Here is a 7,308-nt window from a genome sequence, read left to right as displayed (position 1 = left end):
TGTTCCTCTATTTAGCAGATGTTGGCTCTGATTCGTCAGCCTTAAAGAGAGAGTACGGTGGCCCTGAGAGCTCACAGCCCTGCAACTTAAGAAAACACATGCAAAAAGACAAAACACAAGCAAATTAAGAAAACATCTTCATCAATTTGACAACACATGCAGCATTTAGAAAAACACGCTGCAAAGACCACAACACAACACATTAGAAAAACGCGCTGCAAAGACCGAAACACAACACATTAGAAAAACGCAATGCAAATTGACCGCAACACAAAGGAAGTGTTTCCAGAGGACACTTAAAAGTGATGCAAACGATAGTTTGACAGCAGATCACTGCAATAGGCTGAATCATGCGATCACAATGGTAAAATTAATCAAAAACACTTACTTTTTTATCTCATTTTCCAACACCACTGACGGTAAGAGAACCTTAATAGTGATGTGACTCAAAATCTGCATCAACAATAAGTGTGTCCGAAGGTGTGCATCACTTTTAAGTGTCCTCTGGAAACACTTTCGTCGTGTTGTGGTCTTTGCAGCGCATTTTCTAAATGCTGCGCATGTGTTGTCAAATTGATGAAGATGTTTTCTTAATTTGCTTGTGTTTTGTCTTTTTGCATGTGTTTTCTTAAGTTGCAGTGCTGAGCTCTCAGGGCCACCGTAACAGAGGGTTTGTCTGGCTTCCTATTGTTTGGATGTCCTTGATTAATCGGTGCTTTGGTGTCTGGGTGTAGACAAAGATGATTTGAAAAAAAAAAAAGCCTGAAAACACACTTTGTGGATGCATGTCATTTTCACAGACAGAGAGGAAAAAGGGAAAACGTGTGGGGAAAGGTCTCATGTCATCTCATTTGTCTGTCTTTACCCTCTCCTCCTCCTCCTCTCTCATGGCATCCTGTTGCTCCGTGCTCTGATCTGTGCAGCCGTGACAGGAGCCTGATCCTCTGAGCTACTCCTCCACTTCAAACACTGAGGCAAATGACCCGCCGCAGCGCGGGAGGGTGGCACACAGGATTATATGCAGGCGGAAACACACACACACACACACACACAGAGGCACACTTACACACCTTCACACAGATATATACGAGTGCTTGGGATGTCTTAACTCGTCCTTCGGGGGTCCGCCTGAGATGTCATCTCCTCCAGCAGCTGCTAACAGTCCATTTCAGCCTCTAACCCTGCCTGGGGCCACAGCCTTACAGCAGAGTGCTAATGATCTCTCTGCCGCAGTCTGTCCTGCCTTCTCCATCCGTCCATCCCTCACATGTTCCTCGCTGCCTCTATCACACAAATGTATCTCCCTCATTTACTGCACTGTCTCCTCATTTGTGCCTGTCACTACCTGCGCTTACTTAGTATTCCTGCTCCGGAACATGCCTGTAATTGTATGCACGGCTCTGCTTTTGCAGCTGAGCACGTCTTTGTAAACCCATTGTCCATTAACACGCTGTTTACTGTCTGTGTATCATTAAGAACCAGGGACGTGTGTCCTAGTAAAAGACTAGGACATAAACTGAAGTGATGTAGCCACGGTCAGAGTCACATTATTCTCTGTTCTATTTCCATTGCTGCCTGTGAGCCTAAAAGCCTTCATAAATTACTCTGTTATTTGGGTCAAACCTCTGTTAGTAAGCAGGCGGCTGATTTAGAGCCTCATCTGCCTCCCCTTTGCTCAGTGTTTGTGCTCACAACCACACACACATACACACACACGCAAAGACCTCCTCTTTTTGTATTATCATAAACAGTTAACTTTCCTTCATATCATACAGAGTAAGACAAGGCTATCAACGCAGGAAAACATGCTTGAACTTTATTCTCTTCTGTACAGACCACAAGTTGAGTTTGAGTCTGCAAGCACACACTGTCAGGAGCACATCTTGTGTGGTCAAACATCAACTATCACAGTGTGTGTGCTTACTGCGTGTGGTTATGGAGAGTGTTCGCGTGTGTGTGTTTGTGTGTGTGTGTGTGTGTGTGTACATATGTTGGTGTTGGCCTCCACAGTTGCTGTGGGGTTTCCATGACATCTCACAAACCATGTGATTGTGGTTTTAAACGACAGAATCCAACCAGCTGGTTTCTCTCTTATGCTTGTAATTTAGCTGGGCTGATGGTTTTCTCTGTTTATTTTCACCACTTCTCCTCAAGACAGTCTAACTACTGTTTTTAAATTTAGTTTCTACAAAGTTTACTTTGTTTAATTTAATTATCTAACAGTTTGTTTAGAAACCTTTATTTCCCAAACATAAAATGCAACCCATCTCCCAAGATGAAACTTTTGTATCCAACCTCTCATTTTTCATGTAAAACATGAAGTCTGTTATAACTTTACTTGAAAACATCTTGATTAATAGTCTTGGAAAAGTTAGTTGCTAACGTGCACAATGACAAAGCTTGTGCTGATATTTAACAGGTAAATGGTTTAGGATCTATTTTATTATGTTAGCATGATTACATTTGCTTATTAATACTGAAGAGAAAAACAGAAATGAAGCTAGCATTTGGTAAAAACCAACCAACTCTTCTTCTGGTTAAAACGTTGGTGAGTGGATATTTTTGGCTCGACCAAAGTTTAGAGAGGCCAGCTGACAATAGGGTTGGGGGAATAAATCGATTCTTAGATGCACAAATGTCCGAATTCAGATTATTTAAATGTTAAATAACGTAAAATAGATGGAACGAAAAGGTGGAACTCAGTATTACAGCGCGTCGTCACCCGGAGACTTTGTGGGGATCACATAACAAATAAGCATGGCTGACCGCGAGATCCGCCCAGCTCCACATGGATTAAAAGCTAGCGTATGGAAGCACTTTGGCTTCTACAAAGTTGACGGCGAAAGTAAACTGGACAAGAGCCACACTATATGCAAGCTGTGTCACACCAAGATAAAATACTTTGGTACCACCACAAACATGAGAAGCCACATAACACATTTCCACCCGAAGGAGGAGGGAAGATGCCCGGCTGTTGTTGCGACTACTAATGCCTCTACCAACCAGAGAACAATCGAGCAAGTAGTTACAAAGCTTTCACCCTCAAAAAAAGGCGAAGCGAATCACAAAGTCCATAGCAACATTTATTGCCAAAGATTTACGCCTGTATTCAGTAGTGGAGAACCAGGGCTTTCGAGCACTGCTGCATACATTGGAGCCGAGATACAACATCCTATCCCAACGCTATTTCACTGACACTGCAACACTCTACAACGAAACCAAAACAGAAGTCATGGCCTCACTCGTGAAATCAGGTAGGATCGCAGTAACGTGATGCTTGGACATCTCTTGCCACCGAATCATACGTTACCATAACTGAGCACTTTGTCAACGATGACTGGAGGCTAATGTCACAAATGCTCCAAACAAGAGCAATGAATGAGAGCCACACGGATGCAAATGTGGCTGAGCTGTTAAACAGTGTTGCAAATGAATGGCAAATCACCAAGAAAGACATTGTTTTAGTTACAGATAATAAATTGATGATTGTTTAGAATCGAATTGTAGCACCTGAATCGTAATAAAAAAATTGTGAACAAACCTCCCTGCAAAATGTAATAATGTTTGATTGGGTTACATCAAAACCTTTACAAACATTAAAGAATATTTTTTTTGCAGTGACAGGAGGAGCCATTTCCATGGTGGCCCATAAAGCTAATAGATCTTCATCTTCACACCAAGCAGGATAACCTGGATAGATGAATGGATGAATGGATGAATGGATGGACGTTTCCGTTGGACAGCTTGCTATTCTAGAGTTACCACTGCTGTGTTGCTCAAGTAAGCTACGACTCTCAGTAAACAAACAGCTAGGTTTACTCAAACTCTCTAATATCCCCCGAATACCTCTGCAAGCCTGAAACGTGTTGTAATGTCTCGATTTGCAGCGTTTGTCTTTTGTAGTTGTTCTTGAAACAGAGCCATAGCGGATAAGTGAACCTTGTCTGCCACTTTACATTTCATATGCAAAGTTCCTGGATTGATCAAAATGGATTTTGTTCTTCAGTTTGATTCCTGCATTTATTTTCATCTTTAATAAATCCATTTTACATAAGTCATCTCAGGAAAATGTGCAAATTAAAATAATTTCTAACGTCCTATTTGATAATCAAACCTTCCTCAGATGGGCCAATTTAAATGCATATGAAGAGCAAAATGACTCGGTGAGGTTATTGACCCTTGACCAACAAAATCCCACTCATCAACTTCAACTCATCGACCTGCCCGTCACACACGCTGATCGATCTCTCATTGTGTCCTCCTCTTAATTCTTCACATTTCTGAGAAGAGTCACAGCTGGCTACTTGTTTTATTTGACTGAGTAACACAGGTCCAACAATACAGCATTTTGAAACAATCAATTTTCCCTTTTTTTTCTCCTCAATGTGAAATTTCCTCCCTGGCACCCAAATTTTCCAAACACACCCACGCAGATTCAGAACAGCACTGCTCAACCATGCCCTGTTTCCTCTTATGTCACAAGTCCAATCCCTACTGACCATCACTAATCAATGCCAAGTGGACATGCCCACTTGTCAATGGCAGCCATTACCTAGATGACAAACAGGATGGGGGAAGTAGAGGAGTTAAAGCAGATGGGATGGGTTGATTTAATAAGAAGGGACTGAAGACCAAAGGATGAGTTGTATGTAACTGATTTGAGTTGCTCTCCACACTGTAGACAAAGCCGGAATAATAAGACCCCACGATTCTACATGTTAAAAAAAAGTTTTACCAAACTTTCGAAAAAATTATGTTGGCTTATCGAAGACATTTTTTTAAAGCCATTTCAACAGTTGAAAAACGAAAACACCCACAAATGATTTAAAATATCTTATCAAATTGAAGCAAACAATCCTCTTTGACGCATCAAAGCTGTAATTCAAGACAAATTAGATTCTTGGAGAAATGTTTGGTGGAAATAATCTTTTGAATTTGCATTTTCAATCCTTGGTACACATGTATTGCCTCTTTCAGGATTTTGATAGATGTTTGATTAGTTTTTTCTATGAGAGTGCATTTTCATTTGAAATGAGAGCCTTAAAAATTGTACTGGAACCTTGGTGTTAGGTAGATGGAGTGGGTTGTCTTTTAGTGACGTGTCATGATCAAAAGCTGCAGCTCTGAGAACCGATGCTTTATCAGAAGAGCCGGCTCGCATCGAGAGAGAGACGGCTCCCAGTTTTTTCCTTTTCCAGTTTTTTCCTTTTGCTGCTTAGCTCTCACAGTGCTCAGCCCCAGCTCTTCTCACAGCAAAACTTTGTTTTGATTGGTCAGCATGGCGGCCATGCAGCAAATCACATGTGAGGATATATCAATCAATCAATCAATCAATCTTTATTTGTATAGCACCAAATCACAACAAACGTTATCTCAAGACGCTTTTACAAACATAGGAGGTCTAGACCACTCTATGTCAAATTATGAACAGAGACCCAACTTCAAGACAGGGTAAGACTCAGTCTGACCCCACCTTAATCCATCGTGAGCATTGCACATCGCAGTATTTAGCTAGTTACAGTGGTGAGGAAAAACTTCCTTTTAACAGGCAGAAACCTCAGGCAGAACCAGACTCATGTTAGACAGCCATCATGCCTCGACCGATACAGGATACATGTGATGGAGGGGAGGCTGTGTATCGTGGCTACACCTGTTCCTTCTGAGAGAGTCTTATCGAAGACAGGGCAAACACTCACTGGGAGGAGAAATCGGATCAGCCCATCCAAGTTGAGGCATCTGATTTTTTTTTTAGACATCTGGGGAGTTTTGGTATACTGCAGATTTTGCTCTTGTTCACATACTGCTTACTACAGCCTGAATTTTGGCCAAATCAGTACGTACTGCTAGTATAGTAGGGCGGTTTCGAAAATAGCCTATGATCTCAGCTAACATTGGTTACACCAACTAGCAGTCCATGTAGAGAGCAGGAGTACAACACATTCCAGGGTAATGCAGTTCAAGAAGCCATCAGCTGTCAACAAAGATTTAACTTCATATCTTTAAACCATTGACTGTATAAAATATGGATGTAGTATCCGTGACTTCACCCATCTGTTTCTAGTTTGAGGCAAATCGTCGGCGGCAGCCATATTGCTGCTGTCAAGCCAGTGTGACGTAAAGAGGCGGAGTTTGAACCTCCTAGCCAACAGCTACAGTGTTCCCGCAGGCAACTGTGCCTCTCATTGGAAGAATCGTAATCTCAATATCTTCAAAATTGCCGCGTTAGAAACAAATTCACCCCCCCTCACAGTGTGTGCCGATTGAGACATGAGCTATCCTGACTACACTCGTCTTTTGCACCAGGCTGTAAACATGTTTATTTCTGCTGTAAAGATCGTCTTTTTCCCATTCATGTGTATGTGACTTCAGGTACTTCCGGAGCCTTCATGAACTGCAGCTTTTAAAACTTCCGCATTGGACTCATATTTTTAGACCGGAGGTTTCTGCTTCCTTTAAACAGATACCTTCATGCAAGTACAACCAACAATGGGAGCATAGATGTGGTTTCTCAACACCAATTCCATACCTGTTAAGAACTTGTTGGACAACAGTTGAAAGCAAACCCATAGAAAAGGAAGTCTTGCGATCTAACCGCTGGCTACACCGAAAGCCCCAAAAAGGTGGTTGCCACTCAGAGTAATATCTTCAGTGGTTGAATGAGTTGTCATATATTTAAAGCACTTAACCAAAACAGCCTTTTAGCATTTGTAACTTTTTTAACCTTATATTTCGTCAGCCTATTAAAATAATGGCCTTAGTCATTTTTTTAGTTTTTGGGAAAACACAAAAAACCTTACCAAATGCAGAGCATATGATAATTATGAATCAGTTCAATCAAAAAGGCCTTGACAGTGGATGACTGTTGACATACATAGAGCGTTGTGTCTCAATTATGTAACATAAAAGAATAAAGTGACTTAGGCCAATTTTGGAACATTCTAGTGTGACTTACAAAACTTTAAACCTGGCTTAAACTGCCCTTTCATTCCATAGTGCAAACTCAAAACTGAAATTACCCTGAGTTAAATTAAACAAATGTCAGGTAAATCAAACTGGTCAGGAGGTAGTCCCTTTCCTCACTTCTCCAGGTCTTCTTTGCTGGGTTTTTATTGAACTTAACCCATTTCAACATCCGGTTTTGACAACTTTTTGAAACCTGACTATTAACTGTCCTTTAATTCCATCAAGGAAACTCAAAATGTTAATAACTCTAACCTAAATTGAACAAATGTCAGGTCGATAGTAAACCTTATCACTCACCGGTAGAAACTGATACAAGAATCATGTTTAGAGCTTCTTCTGCACTTC

Source organism: Notolabrus celidotus, chromosome 15 (genome assembly GCF_009762535.1).
Source record: "Notolabrus celidotus isolate fNotCel1 chromosome 15, fNotCel1.pri, whole genome shotgun sequence".
NCBI classification, from domain to species: Eukaryota; Metazoa; Chordata; class Actinopteri; order Labriformes; family Labridae; genus Notolabrus; species Notolabrus celidotus.
This window is presented reverse-complemented; position numbering follows the sequence as displayed.